We start from the raw sequence: 22,098 nt of genomic DNA, 5'->3' as shown, positions 1-22,098 counted from the left end.
TTAATTAATACCGAATTATTAATTTAACGCTATTAATTACTAATTTTCTATTATATTTATATGAAAATAGGTATTATTGATTACAAAATATTTCAACCACATTTATGGCAAATCATTATGTATAAATAATTTAATTTTAAAAGGGAGGGTCAAAATTGATCGTCAACAATAAACCCTTATCTATTTTTCTAAACTCTAAAAAAATAGGAGTCGTTGATCCAATGATCCAACGGCTCATATTCCATCTCTCACTTTTAACCTAACAGACACCACTAACCCTAATCATTCCTCCACATGACCTGCCGCCCTCTTTCCCCATTCTCTCAGTTTTCTTTCAATTATGCAAACCCCATCTATCCAAAACCATGGATAAATTTGTGCAAGGTCACCTAAATAAAACCAAATCACCCCTTTTGTCCCCCTCAATTCGTGAATCCCGCCGGATTCTTTATATTTTCACCACCCTAATTCAAATTCCCAAATCTCCGAAACCCTAGACCTAAAATGTAAAAATGAGAATACCATCCTTTTTCCGTTCCTTCAAATCAAGCATGCATGGCCATCGATCTTCAATCTCATCATCATTATTCATTGTCCAAAGGTGAAACACAATGACCTCTAGACATGGAGCTCTTACCGATTGTCCTTCACTCTTAAAACGGTCGACTCCTCCTCCATTATCATGCTAATATAAATTCCTACTGTTTTTTCCCTCTCTTCTCTTCTGATTTTCCCCTTCTTGCTATCATTATATATCAATCGTCATTCTCCACTATCTATTGAACTCAAACGGAACCCTAGTGACTTGAATGCCACTATAAACAGAGCATTGAATACTCACACCTAATACACCTAACAACACTGGAAAATACACTAAAAGTAAAGAAGATCATAAAAATTTAAACTTTCTACTAAGCTTAAGTTCCAGTAGTACTTATCTACTTTTCCTTTTTCTTACTTTCATTTCTATTCAAGTTCAGGCACTGTGAGCTGATCGTTGTGAGTTTGGGGTTCCTAGACGGCTACTAATCTCATTTGCTTGGTTTGTTATTCCGCAGAAGGTCAGTGTATACTGACCCCATCTCTTTTATTTTTTAAATCAGTTATACAATTTTATGTTTATGTTGTTTACCTAATAATCTCCTGTTTGTTCATGATAATGTGTGGTTTTTCTTGTTATAACCTAATATTCATGTCACTGTGTAATTTGAATGTTAGTGTTTTTTTCCTGATAATTGTGTTGTCTTCAATGGCTATTGAACTTTACATATCATGACTTATTTAGTAAAAATGCTTTCTTGTTGTTGTTACTCTTATGGACAAATCATGTTGATACTTTTATGATTATCTATCCCTGTTAGTTAAATGATGGCCATCCTACCCTAGGAGCGCTTATCGGACGGATAATTACCCTTAACGGTTCGGCTTATCGATTATCAGATTATAAATGTAGTAATCTGCTAGCCATCCAATAAGACAATGGGCATATTGATATTGGATTAACGATTATCGGGTAATTGTCGAGCGGTTTATCGGCTAAGTCGAATAGAATTTTTTTGAACAATCCTAGTCTTATGAATACCAAATGGTCAAACCTGATAAAGTGACTCGACTTCCTCGTTAGTATGTACTACACTTTAGTTTACCAGGATTGTTAACATTTATTGCGATATGATAGAATCTATTAACACTTTGTAGTTTATACTGCACTAATGCACTTATTATAAGTATTTCTTTTGGTTGCATAGCTAATTGTTTCATGTCAAAAAAAAAAAGAAAGACTGAAAATTGGTCAAACTGATTGAAAACGTATATACAATCAAGCATGTACATCTAGGTGGTGTGTTTATATATAAATCCGTTTGAAGTCTTAAGAGGAAGTAGATCCATATAAAGTTAATAGGCATAATTAAAGATATATATATGTTAGTGGGGGTATAATTTGCCATATGACGATGGATTGGCCTCATCAATCAAAGCTGCATAGTTCACTGGCTTTTATACCTTTCCATTGTGGGACTCCATATGAGGACTTCCATTGTTCTTGATTTCACTAGTTGGTTTGGTGATTAGATTACTCTTAATTGGTCCTTTACATGTGTTACCCCCATGAAGCTAGTGTCCAGGATCATCAATTCATCAGTCCGAAGCAACAACCAAAGCTAAAGGATGTCAGACAAGTCATGTGGCGAAAAGTCAGTTAGGGTTTCAATAGTACTTTATATATATAGGGGTAAAAGTGTAAATATAAAAATTCTTAACGGGTTAACGGTTTATCCAATAATAAAATTGAGTAACCCGCCCCAAACCGTTAAGCCGTTAATTATAAAATCTCAATCTATTTACCAACTATTACCCCGATAATCCGATACCAATAAGCCAATTAGCCATCGATTCGGTTTGGTTAACGGTTACGGTTCAATTTTGAACAACCCTATCCTACCCTATTAGCTAAATCGATTGTGTTATATTTTTAAGCTTTCTCCTGATATTCTATTAAGAACTCACACCTTCTGCACTGTGCTATCTTGATCCTTATGCCTATGATATCATACTGCATTGTTTCAGTTCAATAAAATGATTCTCACCACTATTCACACTCTCATGTTGATCTATTTGACTCCAAATTGATAACTTGTTTATGATATACTGTGATAAAATGATTCATGAGTTTATTGTGGTGGTCTGAAATAAAATAAATCATATAATGAAACTTGTTGGTCTACTCACATATCTGGATGCAACTTGTTAGGATCAATTATGCAATGAGTGTCACTATTTTACTATCTCATGACTGTTTGAGCTTTGTGATTGTAGCTATGTGTCATCTATATTGCTGTATTGGGTCAATGATACCTATTTGACTTTTTCACCTATGTCTACACTTATCTTGTTGTTTCTACTGATCCAGTAGTGTTCAGGAACTATTGCATGCCTTTATCTGGAAAAAAAAATGGTTTGCATGTTATCATGATAATCTAATGAAGGTGTGGGTACATCATAACCTAGGGGTACCACAGTAGTCCTACTTGTCCATTTAAAATGATGTTCTACATTCATATACCTGTTTGGTTTTGGCCTTTTATGTTTGGTTCTTTCATGATCATGTGATGTCTGAGACATTATTTGGGAAGACTTCCCTTGTCAATTTGAGTAATTGCTTACTTTGGTAACCTAATAGCTTGACTGAATGTTGTTGAACATGTACTATGCCCGTAGGATCTAAAATGGAATTTTTGTTGGTGTAACCTATTAGTAAAATTACTTACATGTTTAAGTCAACTTGTTATGATATGTTTGTCATGCTTTAACAAAGTGAGAATGAATATCTCTACTTACTGTCTCATGTCTGTTTGACATCACTATGTATAGAAGAACTTAATCATGAATCTAAGTGCTATTTGGGTCTCGCAATTTGAAAACTTATTAGACTTTACACTGTCACAACTATATATCATGCCCATTAGGTATGAAGAAAATTAAAATTATCTTTCCCATGTATTTTGATGTCTCTGCTGATCTGATTGGTTGGCATATTCTTTGGGAAGTCTGGGTGAAGTTATTAGCCTAAGTGTTTAATGATGTGAGGTATTCGTTGGACGTATGCTTGCTCTGCTCTGTGCTGAAACTATTAGGATACCTGTGAATTGTTCTTGTGACCTAAACCTACTTAAGGGAGTTCTGAAGCATTGAGCCTTTAGTAGAATCAATGGAACAAAAGCATGTTCCCATCTCTATAAGTTACTAATAATTTAGATTGCCTAATAACACTTCTGAGCTTGGAGTTATAAGTAATAAAGCATGTCTGTTTGCAATCAATTACCTGTGTTTGTGATTCTGCCTGAGTATGTCCTAGCAGTGACTCTATACATATTGTGATGTCTTAGGGCCCTTGACATTGTTGTCACTTTAATAATCCACATGTGATGCCATGTCTCTATACTCATTCTGATATAAGTGTTCCCAGGTTGATGTTGTGTTGATTATGAGTTACTCATGCCTTTGTACTATGAAGATACTTGTGATATCTTATATAACTGTTTGTTATTGATACCTCTGTGTGGAGGAACCTTTTGCATTTGACCTTTTATATTATGTACTAATTGAAACTGGTAAGTTGCCACTTTGTTTGTGTCCAAGCCTTTGAGGAAGAGTAAAAGTTGATGACCAAAGATATTTTGGTGTGAGCTTGATTTATGGTTGAGGTATCCCTCCCCGGTACAAGCACTGCTCAGGGTCCATGAGACCACTGTGAATTCTAAAGTATCAAGTGTCCATAGGGAGATTTCATCTATAAATATGGTTCACTCTAAGTCCTTGGTCACTAACTTTAATTAATCCTCATAGGGTTAGCACAAATAAAAAAGGCTTTACTGTGTTCCTTAGCTCTTTATTATTATTAATTTTTAAATTTTGTCTTACCTTATCTTATCTCGACATACACTAATTATTTCCTTGTTTTGTTTTTATGCATATTCGAATTGGCCGTGCTGAGTCCATTTAGAGCTCAGGCCCAAGTTCAGGATCCAGGCCATTTCCTCTTCACCTGCTGAGTCCATCGTTGATACCGCTGGGCCTGGTTTTCTTACCGACCCGATCATTAAGAGTCCAACTCTCTTTTATTTTACCCTTAAGTGATAGTCATTATTATTTGCTACTTTATATATATCTTTGGAACTAACCTTATCATTGAATAATCTTTTGATATCTTGATTGTTTAGGAAACATAGGTAAATCAAGACTTATAGATTCGAAAACAAAAGCAAAGTTCCCTTGGAAAAACATCAAGTGGATCACGTATAATACAAATAACAGTTTCAAAAAGAAATAAAAGCACCCATATAACTGGGGTTGCAAGAAACAACAAACAAGTTTGAAAATGCAAAGGCCTTCTACCAAAGCAGTTTTCTAAAACAAACAAGGTATATCCGTTTCCACCAAAAACATATTTTTTTCAAGGTAATCGTTTGTTCTATAAGTTATCAAGTCTCACAAACATATATCACACTTTTAAAAGGAAATACACGACCTTTTACCAAAAAATAAGTTTTCAAACAAGACCTAAAATATTTTTCATAAATCTTACTTAGAAACTTTAACCACTAAGCAACCAGAATATAGACCTTTCTTTTCCCAAACCTAGCCTAAGTTTAAGGAACTACCTTAGGTAGATTTTAAGGGATGCCTAACCCCTTCCCCTTAGAATAACTAGAAACCTTATCTAAATCTCACCAGTTAGCAGACCATTAGGATACTAATTATCATAGACTTATAGGTACCCTAGTATACCTTAAATATTAGGTGGCGACTCTCTTTTATCAACTTTGAAGAATCATTAGTTGTATTTTGTTTTGACCTGTGCAAAGTAAGGTGCATCAACATGGTGACTCCACTAGGGATTTACACTTAGGTTCTGACCTTAGCGGACTTAGGCTAGACTTGAACTTTGGGATTTTTGTTATAATCTGCTTTAATTACATTTAACCATCAAATATTTGTTTACTCATTTTATCCTATTTGTTTACACTTTATATGAATTTATAAATATGTTTATCTATCTGTTGCTAATATTCATAATTATTTATTATTGCTTTATACACTATCATCATATTTTTCCAATCGAGTCTTGACTGTACACAATCACACACAATCTCACACAAGGGTTGTCTTTTCACCCATCTAAAACCTTTTTTCAAAACTCTATAGTTTCAGAGAATGACCTTGTCAAGCCAACTGACATAACGTCTCCCAGTTATTCAATCCAAATCCAAAATTTAGGAAACACTCTACTCCTAGTGACATAGGTCATGCTGCATAAACCCTAGGTGGGTCGATCCTTGGTATTGACTCACAATTAGGAAAATCCACCGTAATGTCAACATGTTATTCACCCAACGACATGCCCTCTATGGAATGACAAATCAATCCAAATAAGACACTAAGGATTTAGAGCAAAAATACTTACCAAGCCTTTTACCCCTTTTAGATGGAAATCAACCGCAACGTCCCGAAAATAAGCATGGTCATGGGAGAACCTCACAAATTGAAGCAGTAGTGGAGGAATAACCTACGAGAACACGGAGATAAAATCAGAACGCATCTGGGAGCACTGACTGCACTAATGAACATCCGAGCGGACAGGGTACTCACCAAGTTATTGATAGAGTTATGGGACCCAACCAAGGTGGTCTTTAAGTTTGTTGATTGTGAGCTGACACCAACACTCGAGGAAGTTACCAGTTTCACTGAGTTACCATCCGCCAGATGGAATCCTATACTGTCGGTCATCATGTCAGGCCATAGGTTCCTCCACGCACAGGGCTTGAGGAGCAACAAGAACTTGAGAAATATCGAGGATGGATGGATGAGCCTGGACCTGTTATTTGACATATTTTGGCATCGGGAGGGCTATGATTTGCATCTTTAGTAATTCCAGTGTGATCAAGCGACATGGGAGAGCCTTCTCCCCCTCACCTTTTCTCTAACATTGTTAGGACTTCTAGTTTTCCTACAAAGGAAGGGGCATATCAATATCAAAAGAAGGCTCCAGGATGAGTGGAATGACCAGATCACAATGGGTATAGGGCAAAACTCATGGTGCACGCCCGAGTATTTTGTGTGGATCAATGAAGAAGATGAATTGGCCAGGCTCAGTAGGGAGGGATTAGCTGGATTAGAGAACTCAGTAGCAGCCTTACAGATATACCACGAGATCCTGCCTCACTATCTTGTCACCACTACCATGCATAAACATTTAGTTCTGGGATCAGTCGACCATATGCTACCGCTACTGGATGATGACAACCAGATAATTGAATACATACAGATCGAGTCTGAGATAGAACCAAAGGAGGATCTAGAAAAGAAACCATAGTACAACCATGATGAGGATGGGAGGAGGTTGAAGAGGATGTTTAGGAAGATCCAGAAGAAGAGAGTTTGGGAGGAGACTCCGAGGACGACTATTAAATTGTTGGTTGATTTCCTTCTTGTACCTTTCATTCCCTATGGAAGATTCTATAAGCCCATGCAACCTTTGTAAACCAAAGAAAACCATATTGTAGCCAGCAAAAATTGTCCTCCCATCTTTATATCAGTAATGAAGCCTTGTTACCCACTCGTAACTAGCAAATTGCATCAATGAAAAATTAAGTTTGCTACGGATCCTAATGTGTCAAAATCTGTTTGTTTGTCATAAGCTCGCGATATAGGCCTACTTTCAACAAAGAGAGGTCCTTAAATATTTTAGGAACGTGCTTGTTTGAATATGTGGACTAACTGCTCTATGTGATTATATCTATGCAATCCCTGAAACTAACTTTTATTTTCTTTTCTTTCCTGCTTTATTGCTTTATTTATTTATCCCTGAAACATAGGTTGATTTGTGTTGATATATAAACTACCCGAGCCACTATATAACCTAAGGTCCAAAAGGAAGATCACTACTATAGATGACTTGACTAGAAATGCTTTGGTGGTCGCCGATAACCCAGGGGGATCAAAGGGAAGGGATGAAATTCGGAATGACAAATGGAACAAGAGATGGAGTCATTAATGAAGGAGGTACAACAAATCTGGGAGTTGGCACACCTGGACATGCCGACGCTTCCACAACCACATCCTTTTCCATCACTAGATTCAATCCCCGACCACTTTTCTTCATCAACCTGACAACCTACTAAAATCCTGACTACTATCACCACAAACCCCGCCATTACTCAAGTCATACCGCAGTGATACCTGCAAATGCACCAAACCCTCATATACATACACATTATGTTCCCAATTATGCTCAAGCTCCACAAATTCTGCCGACTACGACCAATTTGATCCAAACCCCTCCTCATGACAATGTCACTTTCCCTAACAACCACACACAGTATATACCTATGGCACACACCGCCACCCATGAGCGGTATGTTCCACCCATATATAGCGCATCTGAGCCTACTTTTACCGTGCCCATCACGGTCAGAATTACCTTATGAGATAGAGCAATATGGTGAAATGGAAAGAGAGGGAAAGTCCAAAGAGGATGAATCATTGTCTGAAAAACTACTGGTACTAAGGATACAAATGAAGAACCTGCAAGTTGCTCGAGGGAGCAAGATCTTGGATTTTGAAGACCTATGCATACACCCTGATGTTGATATGCCAACAGGGTACAAGCCCCCGAAGTTTGATATCTTTGATAGAACAGGTGATCCCCACGCTCACTTGAGGGCGTACTATGACAAGTTGGTGGCAGTAGGAAGAAATGAGAAGTTGAGGATGAAACTGTTTATAAGAAGTCTGACTGGGGAAGCACTCACTTGGTACCTAGGCAGGACCCCATGAACTGGAAAGAATTGTAAGATATGGTTGAAGATTTTATGAATCGCTTCAGATTTAACACTGAAATCACCCCAGATAGGTTCTCTTTGGTAAACCTATAGAAGAAGCCCTCTGAGTCATTTCAAGTATATGCTCGTCGTTGGAGGTCAGAGGCAGCTAGAGTACAATCTGCGCTGGACGATAACGAGCTGACCAAATATTTTATCCATGCTCAAGAAGGAATCTACTTCGAAAAGATGATGGGAATGATGGGCCAGAAGTTCCCCGAGCTAGTCAAGATGGGAGATTTCCAGGAAGAAGGTATTAAGTCAGGGAAGATACAGCCAGTGGCCACGCTACAAGCTACTAGTAAGGCTATATAGTCCGGTTCTATCGGTAGTGGAAAGAAGAAGATAGAAGAGGTGACGACAAGTGTTCCCAATTATCAACAAAGTCCTCCTCGTTGAACCAATGCCTACCCCGCAAACACTGATCCTCCAAACCAACCCACTTATACCCTAGTATTTAACGCCCAACCATACTACAATACCCTACCCCACTACAACCCACACAGAGCCAATATACACCTAAAATCACCATGACCATATGCTCCCGTTCAAACCACCACCCACCACAATAGACCCGCATATGCTCCCAAACTACGTCCAAACTTTGAAGCAAGAAACCCTAGAAATTTCACTCCAATTGCTGAGCCTTTAGCCCAATTATTTGACAGGATGAGAAGAGCCGGACTGATATACCCGGTGGAGGGAAGAATCCCTGACCAATCCACCAAACATTTCGACGCAAGCAATGCACCTCCTCAGGCACGACATCGAGGATTGTTATGGTTTAAAGAATGAGATTTAAAATGCTGATTAAGAGTGGAGGTATCCAATGCACCCCAGCTCCACCGAATGTAAGCCATAACCCACTACCAAACCACAGAAACCAAAGAGCCAACACGATTACCTTGGAGAAAGACTATGAATTAAAAGGGACTATTACCGAAGCAACAAGGACACCTCCTTGGGCAACTCCATTGATCACCGTATAACTAAAACCCCCTATGATGGTTCAAACATACCAACAACGGCCCGTCGTAGCCATTAGAGATGAAGGGAATCAAGAGTATAAAGAAGTTTTGTGGACTTATTAGTCAAAAGGAAAAGGCAAGATGACAGATACAGTAACCGCTTGTGGTATGACTAGGTTTGGAAAGGGCTACACTCTAGAAGAAGTGAATTGACGAAATCCGAATAGGGAATAGAATTAGAGGAGAAACATAAATGATGTAGAGGCAAAAGCGTTCTGGAGGAAGATGCCAGTTATAGAATACTCTATAGAAGAGCAACGGAGGAAGACCCCTGCCCACATATCAATTATGGACATGTTGATGAGTTCCGATAGTCACAGGGAAGCTCTGGTAAAGGTGCTAAGTAGGGTGAGTGTGCCAGACAATACCACCAGCGAGATACTAGGAGCAACTATTGGGAAGATGGTGGATGCGAACAAGATTTCCTTTTGGAAAGATAAACTTCCTATGGAGGGAATGGATCACAACAAGTGTCTACATATCACTTTCAAGTGTGGAGACAAAGTCGTATCTCGAGTACTTGTCGATGGGGGATCTGGAGTAAACATTTGTTTGTTCTCCATGTTGCAGGAATTAGGCATCCATTTGAGGGAAGTAAAAGAAAGCCATGTGAGAGTGAAGACTTTTGATGGGTCACAAAAAGATGTCATCGGTGAAATCTACATAGCCTTGCAAATTAGACCAGCTGAGTTCCCGATATTGTTTAGGTGTTGGACATCTCGTCTTCATACAATCTGCAACTAGGAAGGCCTTGGATACACATGGCAGGGGCAATTCCTTGCACTTTCCATCAGTGTATGAAATTCAAATGGTATTTCCAGGAAATTGTGATACATGGGGAATGGAGCCGGTCAGCTTATTTGGAACACGTGGTTCCTTTTATAGAAGGATTGGATGGGATTACTTTCCATGCAGTCGAGATCATGCATGCAACAGAAATAGGGAAGAGTGAACAAGGTCACAAGATGAAATCAGCATATGGGTACATACCAGGATACGAGTTTTGAGCCCAGTCAGATGGGATAACTGAGCCAATTCAACCTAAGGGGAAAACCTACAACTAGAAGAACCTACAATGGTAACCTTGGGAAGAAGGTTTTCGTACTAGAGCATGTTCTAGGCACGGGTTAGAGCTTAACACAAGAAGAGGATATTATCGACGGGATGTGAAGATTGTTCATGTCAAGACACCAACAATTCGGGATGCCGAACTAGAAGAGACCTTGTAGAACTGGACAGCCAATACATCTCTAGTTCATCAGGAGTCTTGGTAGTGCGAATTGTAGTAATTTTGAAAACTGCATGGTTAATTAAGGCTTGAACTATGCCTGTGCTTTTTTGTTAAATCGCTTCTTTGAACACTAAGACATTCCTTTTGATGAAATAAAAGAATTATTTTCTTGAAAATCATTGCAAATCTATATGTCTTTATTCAAACTCAATTTTTCATTTCAACAATCAAATTAATAAAAAATCATGTTCCGCGATTATGACATGTAACAAAACCTTCGAGCAAAATAATCCGGACTACGAAAAGTACGACGAGAGTATGATGCCCGAGAATCTACCGCAAGAAATCGAACAGCTAGAAAGTCAGAAGAAGCCTAACCTCGAGGAATCAGAGGTAATCAATCTGGGAAGTAAAGAAAATGTCAAAGAAATCTGAATCAGCATCCACCTGAAGGTAGAACAGAAGGAAAACTTGGTAAAGCTCCTCCGACAATACATCGATGTATTTGCCTAGTCGTATGACGACATACCTGGATTAAGTATTGACATCGTCTCGCATAGATTGCCCACCGATCCTGCCAAGCCACCATTCAAGAAGAAACCTAGAAAATTCAAGCCAGATTTGTGTCTAAGGATCAAAGAAGAAGTCACCAAACAGATAGAAGCAAATGTGGTAAGGGTCACCAATTACCCTACCTGGTTGGCGAACATCGTACTAGTGCCAAAGAAGGACGGGATGATTAGGATATGCATGGATTACCAAGATCTCAACAAAGACAGTCCCAAGGACGACTTTCCTTTACCAAATATCCATATTTTTATTGACAATTATGCAAAACATGAATTGGAATCATTCGTGGACTGTATTGCTGGATATCACCAGATTCTAATGCATGAAGAGGATGCAGAGAATACAACATTCACCATTCCATGGGAGTATATTGCTACAAGGTCATGCCATTCTATATCAAGAATGCCGGTGCCACCTACATGAAGGCCATGATGACCTATTTTCATGACATGATCCATAAAGAGATTGAAGTATATGTGAACGACGTCATCATCAAATCACGTAACAATGCAGATTATTTTAGCAGTTTGAGTAAGTTCTTCAAATGGTTGTGAAGGTACAATTTGAAGCTGAATCCTACGAAGTGTGCATTTGGAGTTCCCGAATAATTTGAAGTTGAATCTTGCAAAGTGTGCATTTGGAGTTCTCGCGGGAAAACTATTAGGTTTCATTGCCATCAGAAAGGGGATAGAGTTAGACTCCTCGAAGATCAAGGACATTCAAGACTTTCTTCCTACCAAAAGCAAGAAGTACATGATGAGCTTCCTCGGAAGATTGAATTACATCAGCAGTTTCATAGCCCAATCAACAGTAATCTGTGAACCGATTTTCAAGTTATTGAAGAAAGATGCCGCTATGAAGACTATCAGAAAGCTTTCGACAAAATCACAGAATATTTGTTGAGTCCACCAGTACTGGTTCCTTCGGAACCTGGGAAGCCGCTGCTACTATACTTGTCCGTCTTGGATAATGCATTCGGATGCGTTTTGGGACAACACAACGAGACTAGAAAGAGGGAGCAAGCTATATACTACATGAGTAAGAAGCTCACACCATATGAAGCCAGATATACCTTGTTTGAGCGAACCTGTTGTGCTTTAACTTGGATCGCTCAAACTTTAAGACGTTACTTGTCGGCATATACCACATATTTAATATCCAGGTTCGACCCGCTCAAGTACATCTTTTAGAAGCCGATGCCTACAGAAAAGTTAGCCAAATGGCAGATTCTTCTCAGTGAGTTTGACATCGTGTACATGACACATAAAGCTATCAAGGGACAAGCATTGGCCGATCATCTCACAGAAAACCCGGTGGATAAGGACTATAATCCACTTACCACATATTTCATATATGAAGAGGTGCTATTCACTGGGGAAGATAATTCAAAGTCATACTCAAGGTAGAGGATGTTTTTCGATGGAGCTGCAAATTTCAAAGGAGTAGAAATTGGGGCAGTCTTAATCTCCGAATCAGGACAACATTATCCGAACGCAGCTAAGATAAGGTTCCCCTGTACAAATAATATGACAGAATACGAGGCGTGCATCCTTGGGATTAGGATGGCAGTCGACATGAACGTTAAGGAACTTTTGGTCATAGGGGTTCTGATTTGATGATCCACCAAGTTCAGGGAGAATGGATCACTAAGAATATCAAGATCCTTCCATACATGCATTGTGTAAGGGAATTATGCAAGAAGTTTACCAAGATCGAGTTCAAGCACGTTCCCATAATCCATAATGAGTTCATAGATGCTCTCGCAACTTTGTCATCCATGATTTAACACCCGAACAAGAATTGCACCGACCCCGTCGAGATAGAGATTCAAGACCAGCATGCATATTGTTTCCACATAGAGAAGAGATAGATGGAAAGCCTTGGTACCATGGCATCAAAAGATTCCTCGAGGAAAGAGAGTATCCATAGAGTACTACTAATGGTCAAAAGCGAGCATTGAGGAGACTAGCAAATCACTTCTTCCTTAACAGGGAAGTCCTCTACGGGAGGACCCCGGACTTGGCTATGTTAAGGTGTGTAGATGCTACTGAAGCAATAAGATTATTAGAAGAAATACATGCAGGAACATGCAGGCCTCACATGAACGGTTTCACTCTAGCCAAAAAGATTCCGAGGGACGGATACTTTTGGATGACTATGGAAAGGGACAACATTCAATACGTACAGAAGTGTCACTAGTGTCAAATTCACGGGAATTTCATCCGGGTTCCGCCAAATGAGCTAAACATAATAGGTTCTCCTTGGCCGTTCTTCGCTGGGGCATGAATGTAATCGGACCTATAGACCCAGCCACATTAAATGGGCATCATTTCATTTTGGTAGCCATCGATTACTTCACTAAATGAATCCAATCTTCCACATACAAGGCTGTCACAAAGAAGGTGGTGGAAGATTTCATCCATAACAACATAGTCTTCCGAATTGGGATCCTAGAGTCAATCATAACTGACAATACAACCAATCTCAATAGCGATCTCATAAGGGAAATTTGCGAGTAGTTCAAAATCATCCATCATAATTTCATAGCATACAGGCCGCAGATGATTGGAGAAGTTGAAGCAGTCAAAAAAAACATCAAAATGATCTTGCAAAAGATAGTAGACAATCACATGCAATGGCATGAGAAATTATCATTTTCCCTGCTTGGTTACCGCACTACTATGAGGACATCTACTGGGGCAACGACATACATGTTGGTATATGGAACAGAACCTGTAATTCCCGCGGAGGTCTAGATACAATCTTTGAGAATCATATAGGAAGCCAAGTTAGATGATCCAGAGTGGATACGTGTTAGAAAAGAACAACTTATGCTCATCGATAAAAAGAGGATAGACACAGTGTGTCATGGTCAGCTGTATCAAAATAGGATGGACAATGTATTCAATAGGAAAGTGAAACCTTGGCAATTCACACAGAGGTAGTTGGTTTTGAATAAAATATTCCCCCATCAAGAAGAAGCAAAAGGGAAGTTCGCGCCAAATTGGCAGGGTCCTTATGTGGTTCACCGAGTATTGTCAGGAGAAGCACAAATCCTAGCAGAAATGGAAGACAGAGTAAGTATGAAGCTCATCAATTTAGATGCAATCAAGAGATACTATATTTAAAGACAATAGAGTTAGGATTAGGAAACAGAAATACGCTCGACCTGACTTCCCATGGTAGGATACGTAGGCAACCCGCGTAGAGCCCAATCCCACTCTTGTAATAGAAAGCCAAAAGATGTTTTCCATGTATTCGGAACTGCACTATGACTTGATTTCCTTTGGAAGGAATACGTAGGCAATCCATATCGAATTCATCCATTTATTGTAATCGAACTACGTTTTTACCTAATTCCATTTGGATACGTAGGCTGTGTGAGTCAGACTCGGCCATATAATTTCAAAATTCTATCATTCTGCATATATTGTAATCGAACTACAGTTTGGCCCGATTCTATTTGGATACGTAGGCTGCCTGAGTCAGGTTCAATCATTTCATCACTTCGTTATTTCATATCCTCAAACTACGTTCAGACCTGATTCTGTTTGGATACGCAGGCAACATGAAAAGGTTCGGTCATAACCTTAGGAAAAGCCTCTATAATGCATTGCCTAGATTAGGAAGTAAATACGTCAGCAGGAAACTGCGTCATCAGGGGAATATCCATAAAAACAACATCAGCAAAGTCAAGCTATCTAGAAACGATACTCGCATCAGAAGGGGCGACTAAACATGTCATAATCCAGAATGACAGCGTTTTCCATAAACATAAGTGATTTTGCAAAATAATTTTTAAGAAAATTCTACTTTTCCACCTATCGAACTTCGTGGCATAATTCACTAGATTCGGGGCAAGACCAGGTCCACAATCAACACAAATCAACGCTCCTCCCCTAATAAGAATTTTTCTTTGAGTGCAGGATTGAAAGGAATCAAGGGATGCCAGATCACACCGGAGTCAACACTAGACCCGCTACAACCTCATGAGCCATATCTCACCTTTATTATTCAATTCATTTTTCATATAGCTAAGGACTAACTTTGAATTCTTTGCAGGTATCCCGGAACCAAGCCTCCGACGCCATTGGAGCACCTTATATATATCGAACCGTCTGCTCTTCCCATTGGAGCATCTTATACATATCAAACCGTCTGATCCACCAATCAGAGCACCTTGTACATACCAAACTAACTGCCCCGCTAACCTAAGCGCTTTGTACATACCGCATCGTCTGCTCTACCAATCAGAGTACTTTGTACAGATTGCACCGTCACTCCGTCAAATTGGAGATACCAAATAGATCATTGCAAACCTCATCTCTAACTTCCCCAATCGAAGGATAGGCCATGCAATTTCATCACACGTTCCGCCGTTCGAAGACCACAATTCGTTCTGCAATCAAGAGTACCTCTTGGCATGCTCATTTATTTCTCTGCTTTTACCTTGAATATATTGACGTTTATTTATGCAGCCTACATGTATTTTACCTTCAAAGTTAAAATACTCTCATCGCGTGGAGATTTAAATTCAAAGTCAAATACTCCCATTGCGAGGAGATACTCCCATCGCGTGGAGATTCAAATTCAAAGTCGAATATTCCTGTCGCAAGGAAATTCAATGCCGAATACTCCCATCGCGTGGAGATTCAACTTCTTTGACAGCTGCGGAATGGTACACAGCCCGGCTAAGATTCAAGTTAGATTCACACACCCATCCCGACATCCCAAATAATGCTCCAGAGCTCGGAGACTTCAGATTCAGACATCCCATCGCCCAAAGATCCCAAATAACGGCTAGCCGGTAGCCATGCATTATCATTCCTGGATATTTACATTATATTCTAACGTATTTGTATTATTATATATAGGTATGTGTGTATCATCCTTTTTGCAGGTTCAAACACTACAATGTGGAACTTCCTCTAAGCAGCAAACCAAGTTACACCGCTATGAGGGACAACAAACTCATAAGAGAGCCAAAGATCAAAACATGCCTAAAGTCAGGAAACAATTGGTTATTAAATCAATTTATTTTCCCACAAGCTCTTTCATCATCTCTGGCCAAAGAGGGGCAGCTGTTAACTACCAATTTTGACCCTCCCCTTTTAAATTTAGTCGCTTACACTTATTAATCAATAATATATGTAGTAACAAAATTTCAAATTAATAATACCTATTTTCTCAAAATATAAATGGTATGATAAGTATAATAGTTGTTAGTAATATTAATTCGGTAATTAACAGTAATTTAATTTTAATTATTTATTATTTTACTACTCCTACTGCTTTAATCAATTAAAATAACTTTTACAATCTAATAAACAAGTATTACAATTAATTTAATAATTTAGTCCCAAATTTGTAACTATATTATCTTTATTACTTTAACTAGCCGAAATTAGTTTTTACAATTTAATAGAAAAAGTATTCAAATTAATTTTGCTAACCAATTAATTACAGTAATTAACTAATAATATATTTGATAATTATAATTGATTACATTTAATTAGGATTTATTAAGTCTAATTAATTTGATTATAAAAGGGGTTAAAATTCAAAAAGGCTACAATTACAATTGTTCAATTAAATTCAATGTGGCTATGAATTAAATTCATACCCAGCTGATTTAGCCCAAACCACATGCCCAAAATGCTTGACCCTTTCCAGAACCCACCTCCTCTGTCCAAGATGGAAATCCATGCTGCCCCTTCTAAGCCAATGGTAATGCGCCACGCCATCCCTTTCCAACACTCACAAAAGAAATACAAAATGATCCGGATCATTGATCCAATTCATCAACGGTCCATAATTAATCTCTATTTTTCTTTTATTGTTAAACTTTTGCTGGATCTCATCTCAACTGTTGGATCACAAAGATCAAAAGATCGTCGTTTTTTCCACAATAAATGCTTATCAATTTTTCTAAACTCCAAAAAATTGGAGCCGTTGATCAAATGATCCAACGACTCATATTGCATCTCACTTTTAACCTAAGAGACACCACTAACGCTAATCATTCCTCCACATGACACGCCGCCCTCTTTCCCCATTCTCTTAGTTTTCTCTCAATTCTACAAACCCCATCAATCCAAAACCTTGCACAAATTTGTGCAAGGTCACCTAAATCAAACCAAATCACCCCTTTTGTCCCCTCAATCCTCGAATCCCACCGGATTATTTCCATTTTCACAACTCTAATTCAAATTCCCAAATCTCCGAAACCCTAGACCTAAAACGTTCAAATGAGAATACTATTATCCTTTATCTGTTCCTTCAAATCAAGCATGCATGACCATCGATCTTCAATGTCATCATCATTATTCGTTGTCCAGAAGTCAAACGCAGTGACCTCTGGACATGGAGCTCTGACCGATGGTCCTTCACTCTTTAAACGGTCGACTCCTCCTCCATTATCATGATAACGAAAATCTCCATTATTTTCCCCTCTGTTCTATTCTAATTTTCCACTTCTTGCTATTATCATCTGTCAATCGTCATTCTCCACTATCTATTGAACTCAAACGGAACCCTAGTGACTTGAATGCCACTATGAATAAAGCATTGAATACTCACACCTAACATACCTAAAAACACCAGAAAATACACTAAAAGTAATGAAGAGCATAAAAATTCAAACTTTCTGCTAAGCTTAAGTTCTAGTAGTACTTATCTATTTTCTTATTTTTCTTTCTTTCATTTATGTTCGAGTTCAACCACCGTGAGTTGATCGTTGTGAGTTTGGGGTTCCTAGACGATTACTAATCTCATTTGCTTGGTTTGTTGCTCCACAGAAGGTCGGTGTATACTGAACCCCTCTCTTTTATTTTTTAAATTAGTTATTCAATATTGTGTTTATGTTGTTTACCCGATAATCACCTGTTTGTTCTTGATAATGTATGGTTCTTCTTATTATAACCTGATATTCATGTCACTATGTTCTTTTAATATTAGTGGGTTTCCTGATAATTGTGTTGTCTTCAATGGCTATTGAACTTTACCTGTCATGACTTAATTAGTAAAAATGCTTATGCGCTATTTTTACTCTTATGAACAAATCCTATTGAACCTTTTATGATTATCTGAGCCAAACCTTATGTTGATATTATGTGTGTTCTATCCCTGTTAGTTAAATGATGGCCATCCTACCCTGTTAGCTAAATCGATTGAGTTATATTTTTAAGCTTTCTCCTGATATCCTGTTAAGATATCACACCTGCTGCACTGTGCTATCTTGATCCTTATGCTTATGATATCATGTAGCATTGTTTTTGTTAAATAAAATGAATCTTACCACTGTTCGCACTCTCATGTTGATCGTTTTGACTCCAATTGATAACTTGTTTATGATAATGTGATTAAATGATTCATGTGTTTATTGTGGTGGTCTGAAATAAAAGAAATCATATAATGAACCTTGTTGGTCTGCTCACACATCTGGATGCAACTTGTTAGGACCAGTTATGCAATGAGTGTCACCGTTTTAGCATCTCATGACTGTTTTGGCTTTGTGATAGTATGTTTCATCTATATTGTTGTATTGGCTGAATGATACCTATTTGACTTCTGCACCTATGTCTACACTTATCATATTGTTTCTGCTAATCCAGTAGTGTTCAGGAACCATTGCATTCCTTTAGCTAAGAGAACTTCATGTTTAAGTCACCATGTTGGTTTGCTTGTAGTCTCCTATTAATCTTCCCTAATGGTTGCGCTTATCTCATCATGCTAATCTAATTACTTAGATAAAGAGCCTTAGATAGTAGTCATGCTTGGTCTATATTGATTATGTCTAGCTGAAAAATAAAAAAATGGCTTGGATGTTATCATGATAATCTAATAAAGGTATGGGTACATCTTAACCTTGGGTATCACAGTATTCCTACTTGTCAATTTAAAATGATGTTATGCATTCATCTACCTATTTCGTTTTGGCCATTTATGTTTGGTTTTTTATGATCGTGTGATGTCTGAGACATTATTCGGGAGGACTTCCCTTGTCAATTTCAGTAACTGCTCACTTTGGTAACCTAATAGCTTGACTGAATGTTGTTGAACATGTACTATGCCTGTAGGATCTCAAATGGAAGGTTTTGATGGTATGCTATAATCTCGTATTTTAGTCACTTATTGTACTTTAATGCACTGTACATTATTCATGTTTGATCTTGAATTGGTAGTGTTTTGTACTTATTGTGTATTTTATTTCTTGTAGAAGTGCTTCTGAGCTATGTAGATGTTGTGGAGCTAATCCGAGCTATTTGGAGATTTAAAGTTTGAGTAAATGCCCAAAGGATTCAGCCGAGATCGTGTTCGGGGGGTCGAGGACCAAGTTTGGATGTCAAAAAATGAGAAAACAAAATTACTCTAAGAAAATTACACTACCGCCTCGCGCCATGCGTAGCGGGACGCTAGTTCAAAATTCCTGTAAAGTAAAAAAATCAGCTCTCTAGATTTCCCCACTAATGTCCCGCATGGTGCGTCGCCCCATGCGGCGCGCCTGTGTAATATTTACAGAGTTATTTTCCTATTTCGGCTAGGAGAAGGTGGTTTAGTCTGGGCCCGACCCTACTTGGTATAAATATATGGAAAAATATTAATTTCTTGTCTTTTTGACATACTTTAGACCTAAGGGGGCTAAGGAGGAGTTGTAAGAACACAAGCACAAGGATTTAATCATTCCTTCCTCACTCAAGACCCGAGTTTGGATCGAATTTATGTTTTCCTATACTTTAATTTAATTTGTAATGAATTACTCCATATCTATGGAGTAGTTCTCTTTAGGATTTGCTGGATTTTGTGTATTGATGATTGTTTGTGGATTATAACTCTAGTTTTATGTATTGAAGCATTTTTGGATGATTTAATTATTGCATCTATATTCACTTGTTCATGTAATTGAGAGAGGCATAACTTGTGATATCTTTGCATTATATTATTTGTTGAGTTCATAGATTCTTCTAAGTAATCGAAAGAGGCTAGGTGAATCATTGATTAAACCTAGTTAGGAGAATAATCGAAAGAGGTTTTCCTAAAGACCAATCCACTACGCATTCTTGCATATCTTTACGTGCTTAAATTGGTTCAACCTATGAGGTTAAAACTTAATCGAGAGAGGAGTTTTTGCTGAACATTTGACCTTATAATTGAGTGAATTCGAGAGACTCACTTGAACATTAAAAGTGAATTATTTAGAGTTAAATCCCAAACAATTATCTTGAACCTATCCTATCAAAACACTATCTTTTCCCATTAATAACCTTATTTGCTTATTCCTTCTTTTGATTGTCATTAGTCAATAGCTTTAGATTCTAGTTAATTTTAGTTAGACATCTTATAAATCTCAAATGTTGATCATCTTGGATAGCAACCAATCTAGAAACTACGAGAATACTGTTTAAATCCAATCCCTATGGATACAGTATTATACTATACTATATTTGATTAGCGAGCAGAATTTATGTGTGTGTTTTGCGCTCATCAAATTTTGTCGCAGTTGTCGGGGATTGGAAATCAATAGTGTTTGAAATAGTTTTTAGTGCTAATTTAGGAATTTTTCTTTTTATCTTTCCCTTTTTATGTTTGGTGTTCTTTGACTGTGCGCAGGTTACAAGTTAGATTGGTGCATGACTCGAGCTTCCGCAAAAGAAGTGCTACCATACGAGCCCAAGATAGAAAAACAAATGCGACATTTGAGGAAGGAAATAAATCTCACCGAGACGTTAGAAAAGGTTGGGCAATCCTCAACCAAAGAAACTATGGCTAGAAACGATGATGATAATGTAGATTTGGCTGCAAGAGAGGCAGCACAACAATGAGAAAAAGCTGCACGGGATGCTGAGGAAGCAGCTATCAGAGAAGCACATAGTATCTATGAAGAAAAGAGGGGTCGGAGTTTCTCAAAATCAACCCTTGGCTGCAGACCAGTTTGGAAATATAGCTCCCATGCCTAGGAGATCACTGGGCGATTATGCTAGACCAGTCTAAAATCAAGGCTTATCAAGTATGAGACCACCTCCAATTGCAGCTAACAATTTTGAATTGAATCAAGGGTTACTTCAAACCCTTCAGAATTTTTGTGTCTTCAGAGGGAAGATGAACGAAGATCCAAATACACATCTAATGTACTTCGAGGAGATTATGAATACCTTTCAATATAATAGTGTATCACGAGATGTAGTGTACTTAAGGGCATTCTCCTTCACACTCAAAGATTATGCAAAGTAGTGGCTTCGAAGCTTGCCCACTAGATCGATTAGAACATGGGACGAGATGACCAGAAAATTCCTTGATAAATATTTCTCCTCAACTAAGATGGGGAAGTTTAAAAGAGAAATCCATAACTTTTGCCAAGCATGGGAGAGGTTTAAGGAGATTGTTAGAAAATGTCAACATAGTGGAATTGAACTCTGGATGCAACTCTAGGACTTTTGGGATGGATTGACACCGGCCTCATGTAGAACATTGAGCAATGCAGCTGGAGGCCCTTTGATGAAGAAGACTCTAGAGGAGATAGTTACAATTCTTGATGAGTTGTCTAAAGATGCAAATCAGTGGCCCTCTGAGAGTTCTGTAAGAATAAGATCAACTGGTGTTCACCACGTTGATGCTAACACATCTGTGTAGGTACAACTTGATGCTATGGCTAAAGAAATAAGGAAGCTGACCTTAGCCTCGATACAAAGTGAGCCTCATGTAGCGTGTGATATATGTGGAAGAGGACACCCTACTCATGAGTGTCAAGCCTCAATTGAGGAAGTGAATGCTATGGGAAACTATAATTTTAATGTAATGGGACACATGCACCCCATTTTTTCATGGAGTTCACCTGGGGGTACCGCAAATGCATGGCAACAAAATAACTCTAGACCCAGGGACAAGGAGC

At 38.2% G+C, this 22,098-nt stretch overlaps 1 long non-coding RNA gene across 2 annotated transcripts; it reads left to right on the top strand.

Annotated features, from left to right (window-relative positions):
- The first annotated feature begins 300 nt into the window (after positions 1 to 300).
- Positions 301 to 20,090, top strand: LOC107789248 (uncharacterized). 2 transcript variants are annotated; one of them, XR_012698014.1, is made up of 2 exons: positions 301 to 601; positions 981 to 20,090. It is a non-coding gene; the product is annotated as an uncharacterized LOC107789248 (long non-coding RNA). The 2 variants fall into 2 exon arrangements; XR_012698013.1 differs by having other exon boundaries at positions 301 to 661.
- Positions 20,091 to 22,098: the final 2,008 nt, after the last annotated feature.

This window comes from Nicotiana tabacum, chromosome 13 (assembly GCF_000715075.1).
Source record: "Nicotiana tabacum cultivar K326 chromosome 13, ASM71507v2, whole genome shotgun sequence".
Classification (NCBI taxonomy): Eukaryota; Viridiplantae; Streptophyta; class Magnoliopsida; order Solanales; family Solanaceae; genus Nicotiana; species Nicotiana tabacum.
The sequence above is the reverse complement of the archived record's forward strand: the minus strand, read 5'-3'. Positions and strand labels throughout refer to the sequence as shown.